The sequence below is a fragment of the Silene latifolia genome, chromosome Y (assembly GCF_048544455.1).
Source record: "Silene latifolia isolate original U9 population chromosome Y, ASM4854445v1, whole genome shotgun sequence".
Taxonomy (NCBI): Eukaryota; Viridiplantae; Streptophyta; class Magnoliopsida; order Caryophyllales; family Caryophyllaceae; genus Silene; species Silene latifolia.
In genome coordinates this window covers 422,871,093-422,886,657 of record NC_133538.1, presented here as the reverse complement: position 1 = coordinate 422,886,657, position 15,565 = coordinate 422,871,093, and the positions used below count along the sequence as shown (strand labels likewise).

The window sequence follows — 15,565 nt, the reverse complement described above, 5'->3', positions numbered from 1 at the left end:
CTGATTCGCCACCAAATCCACGACCTGTTTGCTGTAAGGACAATAAAAAAAACAGGTGGTCTGTGGCATGTAACTTATTAAGATGCTTTATCTAGTTTCAACACCGCAAAAGTCCGAAATGAGCATAAACATGAAGATGTTTACTTAGCTTGGTTGATTGGTCGCAAAGGGTTTTGCACGCAACAACAACGCTTTATTGCATTCGGATATGATTTGAGAGTTGGATTTCAAAATAATCTTGCATGAGTTTTGATAATCGCAACTATCGTAAGGTAGGATGCAAACTTAAAAAGAAATTTTAAGTAAAAGTCAAGGAGTTGAATTGTATGTTTTGATCATGTGATAAACTTTTCTCGAATTATCGAGTAATTCTGTTTATACATGGAGTTTAGTGGGAGTAATGTGGTGTTATTAGTCTTATATGTAAGGGACATATTGATCATTTTGAATGATGGAAGACTTAGGAGAAGAATAATACATCTCTAAGGTATCTAGACCTATAAAGATAGTTCTAAGAGGATATTAGCGTTAAATGAATATTCCTATATTAATAAGAATCTTGATAAGTTCAAAAGCGTTGAACATGTAGAAATTGAATCCACTTGCTTCCGTTGCGGGATTAATTCATTATGCTAAGATGTATCACCATTCTTAAATTTCGTATACTTAGAGTATGACGAGAAGTTATAAATTGAATCTTTGAGAGAAGTCTCTATATAGCCACATAGTTCATTAGATAGTACTCATAAAGTACTAAAGCTATGAAGGTAAGCATTTAGAAATGAGATGGATTTATGTGTAAGGAGTTACACAAAAACCTTATTCTAAACATAAGGATGGTTAGAGAACCATCTTGGCTATATTAATTAATTAGGAGGATATCTGCTAGAAATGTCCTAGGCAGTTGAACAATGAGATATACACAACGGAAATTGAGTACACTTGCAATAATGAGATATGAAAGAAGGAAGGGATGATATTAGGATTCGGTTTTATGAATTGGAGGAACTATGGTAGTTCGTTCCAATAACCGAAAGTCCTATCCCTACACACTATAAGGACAGTGGGAGTTATTCAAAGGTAAGAGAGTCTGTGTCCAGATTGGATCTTGACACATACTCAAAGAAGTTCTTATAATACAAGATTATACACAAGAATGGGAAATAGTATATAGTAAGGTTAGGGAAAGTACAAAGTGTTGCTAAAACTTGCTAACCAAGGCCTTTTCATAGGCTAGCATGATAAGTCATGCCATTTCAATTGAGTTGAGATGTATAGTTATATACAATATTAAGTATGGATTATAGATTATGTAGTGATTGATATGGTATCAATTTTACATATGTGATAATGCATTCATCGTTTGAGTTTTATTAAAAAACTCTTTTATTACTTTGTTATATCCAAATAGGTTGTAAGGACAACGTTGAACCTTATTAGAGTGAACTAGATTAACATAGTATTGGCCCCTAGTTGCTTATATGAGGTGACGTCTCGAAGTGACTAGAGTGTGATGCGATTGATGACAAGTTCAAGTGCCATAGAGTCATAAGGGATGACTAGTCGATCACATAGGCAGATTGTATGGGACACTCTATCGGGCAGTGACCGCTTATGAAGTTCTAGTAATTTTTATAAAGCCTGGTCGTGGCAAGAGCTACTATAGTATTCTTTTGAGTCAATTCTTTGACTAAAGACTATTCGCCCAAGTCGGCACAGTTTATGATTGACTTTGTTTTTTGCCCTAAGCCATTCTGTAAAAAGGGGTGAGTGTGCATCTTTTGGGTCATGATGAAATGTGGGTGTATGAAGGGAATAGTGCGATAGGAATTGTCCATCCCCTTGTCAGGTTTATCTAAAATATCAGGGCCACTCGAGGAGTAGTGAACTGAAAATGCATGGCCACGCTCGGAAGGTATCTATGGTAGATAATTCCGGTCAAACAGTTACTCTCCAGATCGAGGAAACCACTCAAGATATGATCAAATGCAAGTACGACCTGCAAGACACCTTGCATTGAGTGGGAGATGATGTAATAGGACAAGAGAATTGGTGACGCACACTTGTCTCGGACAAGTGGGAAAATGTTGGAGTAAGTGTCCTCAACAATAGTGCGATCACATGATTAAACATCATAATTAAATCTCATAATAAGAATACGTAAGGGATGATTCAATTATATAGTCAACTGATCAATATTAATCGGTAATGATTAGCTAACTAGACTTTGACATTACTGTCGTTTGACGGTGGTGATCAGTTGATCCCTTAAGGTCACACCTATTGGATGAAACCCAAATAATTTCGGATCAAATGTATTTAATATGGGTTGATCAAGTCCTGTTATATATATATATATATATATATATATATATATATATATGTATATATATATGTATATATATATATATATATATATATATATATATATATATATATATATATATGTATATATATATACATATATATATATATATAGTTGTGTGAGTTTGTTGAGGTTGAGTTTACAACTCGAGTCAACACAAGTTTATTATTCAATTATGCGAGGATTGACTAATGAAATTTATATCTTATTGTAATGTGATTAAATAAGATTTAATTTAATAATTAAGCGTTAATTCATTAAATTAATCGAGGTTTTTATATATTTTGAGGGAGAGGTTATAAGTTAATTATATTTACAAGAAGTTGTAAATTAATAAAATTGGGCATTATGGGACCCATTATACATTGTTATAATGGTGAAATATCACTCAATAAGTTGAGTGCATATTGTTTATTAATTTGTCGCATAATTGTTGTATGATCAAATTAATATTTAATTATGTAAGATAATTAAACAGAAGACTAATAAGCATTTGTGGGACAAATTTCAAAAACCAAAATGGACTCAAAAGTCCCTCTCATAACCGGTTTTATAGGAGTATGTGACACCCCTAGGTTTGTCTTCTAGCTATTTGTAAGATGCTCTAAACATCATGATTGCACCTAGTATGACATGCCTAATCTACACATACAAGCATGCAATTAAAATAAGCAAAAAATGAGCCTCTTGTGCTCTAAAGTGGCCGGCCATAGTGTCCTTATATGGGCACTTGGTTGCTCATTTTTTCTTGTTCCAATTTTTGGCATGCTTCTCTCTAAAACTATCACACAATCACACATTATTATCTTATATTACTAGAGTAGTAATAATAATAATAAATGGGGATTTTATTTCTTATAATATCTAGTTAATATTATTTAAAATATTTGGGGGAAAGTCTTGGGTTCAACTAAGAGGAGTGTCTCTATGCTTGAGACTTGAAGATCTTGGAAGATCATCCTAAATTAATTGAGCTCAAGAACAAGTGAAGGTATGAGACCTTACTTGTGCCCAAACTTCGAACCATATATAATGTAAGGAAACTCGATTTTCTTCCTCATTTCAGAATTTCATTATGCATGCACTAGATCCACATAAATATAAATTTTTGGTAATTTATAAAATGAATTAGATAAGTCTAATAGGGGTATATGAACCTAACAGTACACACCGAATTTTTCAAAACACCTTTCGCACTTGCCTCCTTTTTCTGAGTTGCTTTCGTCTTTGATTCCCAAACCCTGCAATCTGCTCTCTATACCAGGAAGGTGATAAAGAGGACTTGGACCGAGAGCCTGGAGACCAACATAAAAAATCAGGAGTTGGATGCCACCTGTGCTGACTTCCAGCGGCAGCGAGATGATCTCAAAGCGCAGATGATTAGTTTGAAGGTAGAGCTGGCTGACGCCAAGAAGCAGCGGAAGGAGGACGCAGAGCAGCTGGCTCACACTCAGGAGGTAAGCATGGAGTTTACTGATGGCTTGTCTCAGGCTGAAACAAGGACCAGGGACCTGGTTGAACTGGCTACCAACATTGCTGCCCATGCTACTTGGAAGGGCAAAGTCAATGGAATGCGGGCAGCGATAGAGGGGACCCTCACTATTTGGGACCTGGAAGGAGAAGAGAGGCTGCTGAAGATCCTTTTCCCTGTTGCCCTTGACCTCAGTCTCCTGATGTCCGAGGCTGGTGAAGTGAACTCTCTAGTGACGGCTAAAGACATTGTGATGGAGGAGACTGGCGCTGTGTAGGAGGCTTCTGCTGAGGAGGTCATTGCTAAGGAAGCTACTGGATCAGGTCCTATTCCTTAAAAAGATTGTCAGCCAGAGACAGTTGGGGAGGGGACAGTTGAAGCTGAGCGAATATTCGTGGACTAAGCCTTTGTTTATTTTTATTACATCTGTTTTTGGGGACCTGGCTTAGTGTGGCGCAGGTTTTGTAAGAAATTTTAAAACATTCTATTTTCTAGTTCTGCCCAAGAGGCAGTCTAAACTTTGATATTGCCGTGTCTGTCCAGGTTGCAGATTTAGGCTTTTGAATGTTAGATGGTAATTTACTCAGGGAGCAGTAGTTAAATTGTCGTGTTTTTGTTTCCTGAAGAGGTTGTCGTGTCTACCCAGGGGGCATATTTAGACTTAGGTGGTTTTCGTGTCTACCTAGGGGGTAGATTTAGACTTTGATGGCTGTCGGGTCTACACAGGGGGTATATTTAGACTTATGTATGCCATTTTTATATTTTACCCAGGGAGCAGTCTACTTAACCTTGTTCATGACGCAAGGTGTGTTCATCGTATTTTAAGCCAACAAGGGAGTACGTTAGGTAAGTTTATCGTCGTTCTAGGACCATTGGAGTGTTGCAAAACGCTGTTTGTTGAGCAATCCCTGCACTCCTTTTTGGTTTGCATGTATGCTGGGGCCCTGAATACGTCAATACTCGATGTCGGTAGCTACCTTGGGGGTGTTAGCCGCGGTAGCTGCGTGAGCTCTGAGCTACGACCAAGCTCCCTTTCGTGTCTACTAGCCGCCGCATGAGGGTGCCTAATCCAGGAATTAGGTTGGGCATGTTGGAGTGTCGTGTGCCTTGTCACCCCGCATTTAGGAGTAAGTCCTGTTGTACCACCCCTAACGTGCCATGGAGGTAAGAGCTCAAAGTTATTTCCCAAAAACCGAAATCAGAAAATTATAAAACCAAAAGAGCGACGTAAGATACGTGGTGCTATCTCATGGGGTTCCAAAGCAACCATGGATCCAGGAAGCCACAGAACTCGTAGCTCAAATAACAAGTTTAAAGATGCAAAAAGTCTTAAAAGAAACAATTAAATGTAAATCCAAAAAGTATTAGGAATACAGAACTGGTAGTATGCCTACTACCATTTTTTTTTTGTTTTTTGAAACTAGCCTTGTACACTAAACTCCACGCGTTATTAAACGTGGTAATTCTTCAGGTGGAGTATGTTCCAAGGTTTGTCTATTAACTGACCTTGCATGGTCATTAACTTATACGCACCATGGCCAACAACTCCTTCCACCTGGTATGGACCTTCCCATTTATGGGAAAATTTACCAGCGTTGTGGTTCTTGGTGTTTTGGAACACCTTATGGAGAACCAGGTCCCCTTCCTCTCGGAACCTGATTTTTACGTTCTTGTTGTAGCTTCTGGTGACTAACTGCTTGTAGGAGGCTAAGCATATCTGAGTACTTGTTCTCAATTCATATATCGTATCCTGGCTCCTGATCATCTCTACCTGATTCAGTTCCCCTATCATTCATACCCGTGGGTGGGAACTACAACCTCTGACGGTATCACCGCCTCTACCCCAAATACCAGGCTGAAAGGTGTTTGGCCTGTTGCCATCTTTTGGGTTGTCCTATCTGACACAGCACTAAGGGCAGCTCATCTGCCCATTTTTCTCCTAACTCCTCCAATCTTTTTCTCAAGTTTTCAATAATGATTTTGTTACTAAATTCAGCTTGTCCATTGGGCTGCGGGTTTCCTGGTGCTGATTTTATTAGTGAAATGTTCCATCTAGCACTAAATCCTTCAGAGTTGTCTGATACGAATTGTGACCTGTTGTCACATATGATTTCTGAGTAAATTCCAAACCTGCAGAGTATGTTACGTTTGATAAAAGACATCACCTGCTTATCTTTTACCTCAGTGAATACTACAACTTCTATCCATTTGGAGAAGTAGGCTATCATTACCAGCATGTATAGTCTGTTCCCCGGTGCCCTGGGTAGTGGAGCAACAATGTCCATTCCCCATGTCATGAAGGGCCATGGTGAAATGATTGGGTATAGGGGTTCTGCTGGCTGATGTATAATTGATTCTAACCTCTGACAGGCGTCACATTTTACCACGTACTCAAGTGCATCTGCACGCATCGTGGGCCAGAAGTAGCTTTGTCTGAGAGCTTTGTTTGGCAGACTCCTGCCCCCTGAATGGTTTTTACACTCGCCACTGTGGATGGCATCCAATACTGTCTGTGCCTCTGTCTTGTCCAGACACCTCACATAGGGTCCAGCTAGCGACTTTCTGAAAAGCATATTACCAACTAGCACAAATCTAGAGGCTTTCATTTTGAAAATTCTTACTTCCCTTTAGTACACCGAAAACTTATCTTCCATTAGGCACTCTAGGTAGGGTTTGCGCCAATCAGGGTCAGCTTGCTGTTCTTCTATGTTTTCCAGTATTCCTGCCCCATTTACCTGCTCTGTATCTTGCCGTTCCTCCAGCTCACCCATGTTTGCTTCTATTAGCTTTTGTATAGCTAGTTCTAGCACGTGCACGATTGATATGTTGTACAGTTCTGTTAGTTTGAATGTTACCCCCAAGGTTTCTAGTGCATCAGCCTCCATGTTCTGGTCCCTGTGAACTTGAACAATCTTGAAGGCCTTGAATTTATATTTTAGGCCATTGGCTACTTTGAGGTAGGCTATCATCTTAGAGTCCCTAGATGTATAACAGTCATTCACATGATTAACTATAAGTAGGGAGTCACTATATACCTGAAGACGACTGACTTTTAAATCTAAGTCCAGCTATAACCCTAGTATGAGGGCCTCATATTCTGCCTCGTTGTTCGTTGATTTGAATTCGCATCGAACCGCTTAAACTACCAAGCCCCATTGGGGAGGGGGGGGGGGGATCGCAGCACTAGGCCAACTCCTGCTTCTCTTTGGTTTGAAACTCCATCTGTGTGCAGCGTCCAGGCCTCACCTTCCCTATTTTCTTCCAAGCTCATAATCTCTTTCTCAACCAGATTTTGGATACCTCGGCTAAATTCTGACAAAAAGTCAGCCAACACCTGCGACTTTATTGCAGTTCGTGGTTCATATTGGATGTTATATCCACTGAGATTCATAGACCATTTTGACATACGTGCTGATAACTCAGGCTTCCTCATTATTGATTTCAGAGGATATTTAGTCTGAACATGTATAATATGGGACTCAAAATAAGGGCGCAACTTATAAGATGCAGTGACAAGTGCCAGTACCAATTTTTCGAGAGGTGTGTACCTGGTCTCTGTAGGTAGCAGAGACTTGCTTACGTAGTAAATAGGTTACTGCACCTTGTCCTGCTCCCTAACTATAACTGCGCTGACTGCAACTTTTGTGACTAACAGGTACAGGAATAGAGGTTCTCCCTGCTCTGGTTTTGACAATAGTGTTGGGGAGCTGAGGTAGCTTTTCAGTTCTCTAAATGCTTTCTCATGCTCTTTAGTCCACACTGATTTATGGCTTTTCCTAAGAATATCGTAGAACAGAATGCATTTATCTGAACATATGGAGATTAACCTACTTAAAGCCGTTACCTTCCCTGCCAGCCGCTGGATGTCTATGGGCCTTTCTGGTTACTCCAGTTGGAGTACTAATTTTTTCAGCTCTGAGCTGGCTTTTATTCCCCTCTACGTCATGATGTGACTCATATTTGAGCACATTTAGTCCCTGAATTAACCTCGTTCCTATGTTTTATAGCACTTATTTGGGTCATTACTATCTTTAGTTTCCCATTTTGCATATTCTTTGAAGTTTTGTCTCCTTGGTAGGGAAGGATTGATAACCTTGCATTTACATGGCGAAATGGAGCAAAATTGATCGTATCTAATGACCAAGCATCAAAGAGAAGACCAATACTAGAGGCGTAAGTATATAATAAAGTGAATTGCGCAATGATGAAAGGATCTTCACATCCCCAAAATGATCCTTGCAGATTATGGAGGAAGAAAAGAAGATTAGCTGACTGCCCAGGGATCCGAGCGGATCATACACGATCCGGGCGTCGTATTTCAACACCATCCGGGCGTCTTTGGCCAAGACGAGCGGATCTCAGCACAGGGAGCCGAGCGTCTCCCAACCAATCCGCACGAATCGAAGGGCAGAGAGCCCGTGCCACAGCTCAAGACGCACGGATTATGGCAGGACTAGCAGCACGGATATGCTCATTTTCTTCGAGAGGAGCATTTCCTCAACTTTTCTTAAGGTCTTAATAATCATTTAAGCCCTTAGTAACCCTAATATTTGTACCTAATCTTTAGTATAAATACTTATTTGTATTACCCAGATTAGCATGATCTCTTTATGCTCTCTTAAAAATGTTTTAATCATCCTTTAATCTAGTAGTAATCTTGTAATCAACTCTTAATCAAGTTTTAATACAATTCTCAATATTAATCTTTCCTTAATTTTTCTATTGTTCTTCATTTATTTTGGGTAATTAGAAGATTATTTGGGTTTATTTGGAGGATTGACAACCTTCCATCAATCATCAAGTACTTCTATTATTCTTAGCTTTAATATTTAAAATCTCCATAGGTATTATTCTCTTAACCCTTGTTTTAATTATTGTTAATTACTTTCATTTGTTCATCATGTTTAGCCTTGTTAGTTTGATTGACAATCTCATTAGAATGTTGAATTTGGTAATGAGTGAGTAGTCTCCTAGCTAGGGTTAATGGGGAATTAGGAGAAACCAACACGGGGAATGATTCATGCTTAATCTAATATGTTTTCATAATTAAATTGCTTGCTTGTTATGATTTCAACTTATGCACATGTTATGTTTGATGAAATGCGAGCCTATGAATCCTTGCATTTTTTACCAATCACCTATCTTTTCAATGATGCTTGTAAGCTTATACACCAACTCGAGATTTATTAGACCATGCATATAGTTGAATAGGAAGGATTAAGTCGACTTGTAGGTATTGTACAATTTAATCGATTCGGCTCCGGGACCCAAACCTTCTTAGGGATTTTAAGCTTATACACCAACTCGATCCCATCACAACAATAATTGCTTGCTATTTAATTGAGAACATGTTTGTATGATCAACTCCCATGAATCCCTTATGAACCCATGACACCCTAGTGCTTTTAATCAATTATTTACATCTCTTTTTAATCATCTTGCTTGTTTTTATTACTTTACTTTTATATTGTTGATTAGTTTAGTTGATCTCCTATCTCAACCCAAATTGTGACACCCTAAGACACGACCATTTATAATTGAAAATCCTACATCAATATCCGTCCTTTGGGATCCGACCTTTACTTGCCTCTTTGTTAAGAGTAGTTTGTGAAGTTATAAATATTGTTTTGGTTGGTAGCTTTTGACGACGAGTTTGAAATCGCACAAAAAATTGCGCCGTTGCCGGGGACGGTGTTAACTTGATATGATTTTCGTTAATTGTTTCTAGTTGTGTCTTTCTTTACCTTGAGGGAGAGCACTTCCTCAAGGTACTTCTCACCATTTTCTTAGTGTACTCGCAAGATGGATATTATATATTGTTGTGTAGAGGACCATGTGGGCACTACTCTCATTAAAGACCATTTGCAAGCATTGGAAGCCTTAGAAGCCAGTGAGGCCAAAAATAAGCATTGGGAGTTGGAAGTGGATCTACTTGAAGCTACTCTAGCTTGCAAGGAGCTCACATATGGGTAATACATGTTGATAAATGACATTCTCGAGGGAGCATCACAATCCATTAAAGTTGAACAAGCAACCAAAGATCCTACCATACAAGAAGAGGAGATGGACGAATATGTCATGGAGTTTGAGTATGTTGGGTATGAGGAGCTTGAGGAACAAGTCGAATATACCATGAGAATGGAATGTCTAATCGATTTGGAGCATGTCCTTAGTGAATCCTCAATGGAAGAAAGTGAGGTACCTACTCCAACTCTAAAACTCCTTCCCCCAAATTTGAAATATGCTTACCTTGATGAATCTAAAACTAAATCCGTGATTGTTAATGACAAACTTGATGAGAATCAATTGAAAATTTTACTTGATGTGTTAAAACAACATGAAAAGGCTATAGGTTATATTCTAGATGATCTTAAAGGAATAAGCCCCAATTTTTGCATGCATAGAATTCATCTAGAAGAAAATCATAGACCTACCATTCAAGCCCAAAGGAGACTAAACCCCCACATGAAAGAAGTTGTAAATGCGGTGGTTATGAAATTACTTGACGCGGGAATCATATATCCTATATTGGATTCTTTGTAGGTTAGCCCGGTTCAAGTGGTACCCAAGAAAGGAGGTACCACGGTGGTGACAAACGATAAGAATGAGCTAATACCCGCAAGGAAGATCACCGGTTGGCGTATGTGTATTGACTATCGTACATTGAATTCCGGAACAAGAAAGGATCATTTCCCCTACCATTCATTGACCAAATGCTTGAGAGGTTATCCTCTAACAAATTCTTTTGCTACCTTGACGGGTATTCGGGATTCTTCCAAATCCCGATACACCCGGATGACCAACATAAGACCACCTTCACATGCCCTTACGATTCTTTTGCATATAGGAGAATGCCTTTTGGCTTATGTAATGCTCCCGCTACTTTCCAAAGATGCATGATGAGTGTCTTCTCCGATTATCTAGAAACCATAATGGAAGTTTTTATGGATGATTTTAGGGTTTATGAAAATGACTTTGACTCTTTCTTGCATAATATTTCTTTCGTATTGCAAAAATGTGAGGATGTTAGTCATGTTTTGAATTGGGAAAAATGTCACTTTATGGTCAATGAAGGTATTGTTTTTGGTCATTTAATCTCGGAAAAGGGCATCGAAGTTGACAAAGCCAAGGTTGAGGTGATAGAGAAACTCCCACATCCCGTGAATGTTAGAGGGGTGAGAAGTTTTCTCGGTCACGCGGGTTTCTATCGCCGTTTTATAAAAGAGTTCTCAAAAATCGCGAAACCCCTCACTCAACTTTTGCTTAAAGATGCCCAATTCCAATTCACTAATGAGTGTGTTGAAGCCTTTAATAGAATTAAGGAAGCACTAATCCTGGCTCCAATCATCCAACCACCAAATTGGGAGCTACCATTTCAGATCATGTGCGATGCAAGTAACTAAGCCGTTGGAGCGGTTCTTGGCCAACGGGTAGGAAAAGCTTTACATTCTATCTATTATATAAGCAATACTCTTGATGCCTCCCAAGTGAACTATGATAATACCGAGAAGGAACTCCTTGCCATTGTCTATGCACTAGAGAAATTCCATTCATATTTGCTTGGATCAAAAGTAATCGTTTTCTCAGATCACCGTGCTCTTCGATATCTCCTGATAAAGAAAGAGGTAAAACCAAGGTTGTTGAGATGAATTTTGCTACTCCAAGAGTTCTATTTGGAGATAAGAGATAAGAAGGGAGCCGAAAATGTGGTAGTGGATCATTTGTCAAGAATTCGATTTCATGATGATGAAGGAGAGACACCGATCAATGACTCTTTCCCCGATGATATCTTGATGGCCATTCACTCACAACTTGAGAATCACACCACACCATGGTTTTCCGACTATGCTAATTACATTGTTGGAGGAGTTCTTCCTCCAAACTTGAACTACAATCAAAGGAAGAGATTCTTGTTTGAAGTAAAGAGGTATTTTAGTTACGATCCCAATCCTTACAAGGAATGTAGTGATAGACTTTACCGAAGGTGCATACTTCAATGGGAAGTTCAAGATGTCTTGGAAGGATGTCATTCATCACCTTATGGAGGACACCATAGAGCACTAAGAACTATTTCTAAAGTCCTCCAATCGGGCTTCTTTTGGCCTACCATGTTTGAAGATGCTAGAGAATTTATTCTCCATTGTGATCCTTGCCAAAGAACAAAAAAATATTTCTTGGAGAAATGAGATGCCACAACGAGGAATATTGGAGGTAGAAATTTTTGATGTTTGGGGAATTGACTACCAAGGACCATTTGTGTCATCTCAAGGAAACAAGTACATTCTTGTAGCCGTTGATTATGTGTCAAAGTGGGTAGAAGCAATTTCTACCCCAACCGACGATGCCAAAATAGTTACCAAACTTCTCAAAAAGATAATCTTCCCAAGATTCGGAGCCCCAAGAGCAATCATAAGTGATGGAGGGACACATTTCCATGAAAAGAAGCTCACATCCCTTTTAGCAAAATATGGTGTTCAACATAGAACCGGCTTGGGGTACCATCCTCAAGCAAGCGGTCAAGTTGAAGTTTCAAATAGAGAGATCAAACAAATTCTTGAGAAGGTTGTCAACAAGACTCGTAAGGATTGGAGTATGAAGCTTGATGATACTCTTTGGGCCTATAGGACGGCCTATAAGACTCCCATAAGAGCCTTCCCTTACAAGCTAATGGAAAAGCATGTCATTTGCCAATTGAGCTAGAATACAAAGCTTTTTGGGCAATCAAAGCTCTTAACCTTGATCTCAAGCTAAGTGGTCAAAAGAGGATAATGAAAATTCAAGAGTTGGCGGAATTCCGACTACAATCCTACGAAAATGCCAAAATCAACAAGGTGAGGACAAAATTGCTTCATGACAAGAGGATTAGGCAAAAAGCTTTGCAACTAGTAGAAAAACCATCTATTGCGTCAGTCAATTTACGTCGGTTCTAAAAAAACTGACGCAAAAAGTACATAGTTTTGGCGGGAATGCAATTTAGCCCTATAGGTAAGCTTAATACGTCGGTTTTTGGAAAAAAACTGACATATATAATGCGCTAGTTCTTAAGAAAACCGATGTATTTGATCAAATACATAAGTTATTTTACTAAACCGACTTATTTGATATTACATTTTTTATATCATTTGTTCCTATAACCGATGCAAATACACCCTCTATTCACATATTAACTCATCAACATATTCAACACACTCGATTTCCCATTCCTTCCTTCGACAAAACATTAACACCCTCTTTCCAACATTCCCTCTTTCAATCCCCACCGCCAACCCACCTCCTATCCACTGACGACTCGCCGCTGACTCGCCGTCGACCCCAGTGCCGCCGTCTCACTCTCTTCTACTCATATAATTCCTAATTTGATATTGGTATGATTTTTACTTGATTTTTTTGTTGTAAGTTCTTTTAATAGGGTTTATTATTGTTGTATACAAACAATTTTGTGTAGTAATTGATTTGTTAATGTTAATTGAATGTAAATCGAGAATTGTTTTAGGGTTAGGGTTAGGTGAAATTGGGGGTTTTCTATTTTTATTAGTTGGTTAGGATGGGTTAATTTCTGCTACATTAATGCTATTTAAGGTTTGTCAAGTTCACGTGTCTTCTGCTGACTGAGCTCAAGTACAAATTTCAAGGTAAGGGAGTACAGAGGAAAAAAGTACGGATTCCCAGAAGGCCAGAACTAAGTTGAACCCATACAACTGCTGCTAGACCTATCCATGGTAGTCTAGTCCATTCTTTAATGGCGAGTGTCATCTCAACCAAAGACCTACGCTAGGGACTAAGTTCCACAAGTAGTTTCGATATATCTGCCAATCATATTCGACACCTGATTCTCTTCGAAATTTGTTAAGACAATTTTCTATTTTAAGATTGATTGGTAATGGTTTACTGGTTTTCACGGTTCGTACTCATCTCAAATAAATGAGAATATTTGATCTTATTTAGGACGAGTATAAATGGTGTGATCATCCTTAAACCGAAAAAATATCAACTATAGGACGAACACGAACTTTATCTGAATTGAAATATATTAATTTCGAAGGTTTGTTAAATGAACTCCCCTTAATTTACACCCATACTGGCCATATGTATCCCAGTACTATTTTCTTCATAAACATGATTTTGCTGCCCATTTAACATTGGTCAGCTGGTGCTCAGTGTTCCCTTTTACAAGAGGGAATCATTTTATATCTTTCATCATCAAACTAGGTTGGAAAAAAGTAGAAACTTTTCTCGGCTAGGCCTCCGCCCCTCCTCCTTGCTATGTTCGACCTTGTTATTCATATGCATATCAGCTTGATTTTTATATGAATGTAGGTAGTTGTTTCTAATGGTGACATATCGGTCAGGCATGAAATAGTTGTTTAGGTAGTCGTTGCCTCCAATGTTGATTAAAAACACTGACCTTGCAAAACTGTACCTGATGTTACTTTCGATGAACCCTGACAATTATAGGTGCTTTCTAATGCTATTTCCTTTCTTCTTTTAAAATATATTCATGTCTCTCATCTGAATAAGCCAAGATTGTGGAGTTTGAAATCTAAATATGTTTTTTTTTTTCTAAATCTTGCCTCTTAGGTACTATAAAGGGTTGCAATTTGGGACTGTATTCAAAATAAATAGAGTATTCTCCAAATGAGCTAGAGAAACTCGTTGCATTGTACCACCAATCACTCCAAAAAGAATATAGCTCGTCTTCTGCTGCTAAGGTTAGGATGCTTATTTGGTGTTAGTAATACAATTAGTTGTTAAATTAAATTTCGACTCCAGCATGTCTCGTCCATTGAAGCCTATATGTGTTGCGTTGCTCAATAGTATGCTTATTTGTCACTACTTTCCAACTTAGTTTGAGAAGCTGCAAGATGCACTGAGGCGATGGGGTTCTAAGGTTTATTCTATTTCACATCAAACAAACTTAATCCGGTAAATATTTTTAGCTTTTTACTAGTTTCATTCAATATTTCAGGATAGCTAAACTTTAGTAAACCTTATTATAGTGTGTACATCTTTCGACTAGGTTGAGTTGTAGATCGCTTAGGTAGACGAAAAACATATGCAAAAGTATTAGTGTTTAGTTTTTTGTTCTTGTTTTTCACCACACAGAGTGTGTTGTAAAATCAACGAAATTTTAGCTTGGGTGAGTCTCGTCTCATAAATTATATTGTTTATAATCTCTTAGTAAAGTTATTATTTTTAATCTTGTTAATGGCTGTTCCTATATCTGTCACGAAAATGTTGAACTTATATTTTTCGAGACCTCTTATAAAGCATATTACATGGAGCCAAGGGGAGCTGATGAAATTGTTCTAATGAATGCTTTAATGTGCACTAGGAGCTCGAAACTTGTCCAAAATAAGGATTGAGAAGGTATACCATTCTTAAAATTGTCAAACTCAATTTAATTTGATTCTTATAATATATTTCATAATGAACAGTACTTGAAAGCAACCATGTAACACCCCGCGCTTTCCTTATATTTTAAATAAATTTTTTTTTTTAAGTAATTTTTATTAAATAATTATTATTTAAAGCTTATTTTCATAAAATATCGTCATAGCCGTGTAACGGTAATAATAGTGTAGATTTTAATAATATTATTCTCCGTCTCGAGTTATAGTAGACTTGAGACGAAAATTCTAGTGGATACCGACTCATTTTGGGTTATTGGGCTTAACTTGACTCATGGGCCTTTTCTCTCCTCTTTTCTCTACACAAAACCTCAACTAAAC

At 38.2% G+C, this 15,565-nt stretch overlaps 1 long non-coding RNA gene across 1 annotated transcript; it reads left to right on the top strand.

Moving 5' to 3' along the window:
* Window positions 1-12,994: 12,994 nt before the first annotated feature.
* Window positions 12,995-14,937, top strand: LOC141626592 (uncharacterized). Its single transcript, XR_012536177.1, has 3 exons — window positions 12,995-13,201; window positions 14,415-14,545; window positions 14,683-14,937. It is a non-coding gene; the product is annotated as an uncharacterized LOC141626592 (long non-coding RNA).
* Window positions 14,938-15,565: the final 628 nt, after the last annotated feature.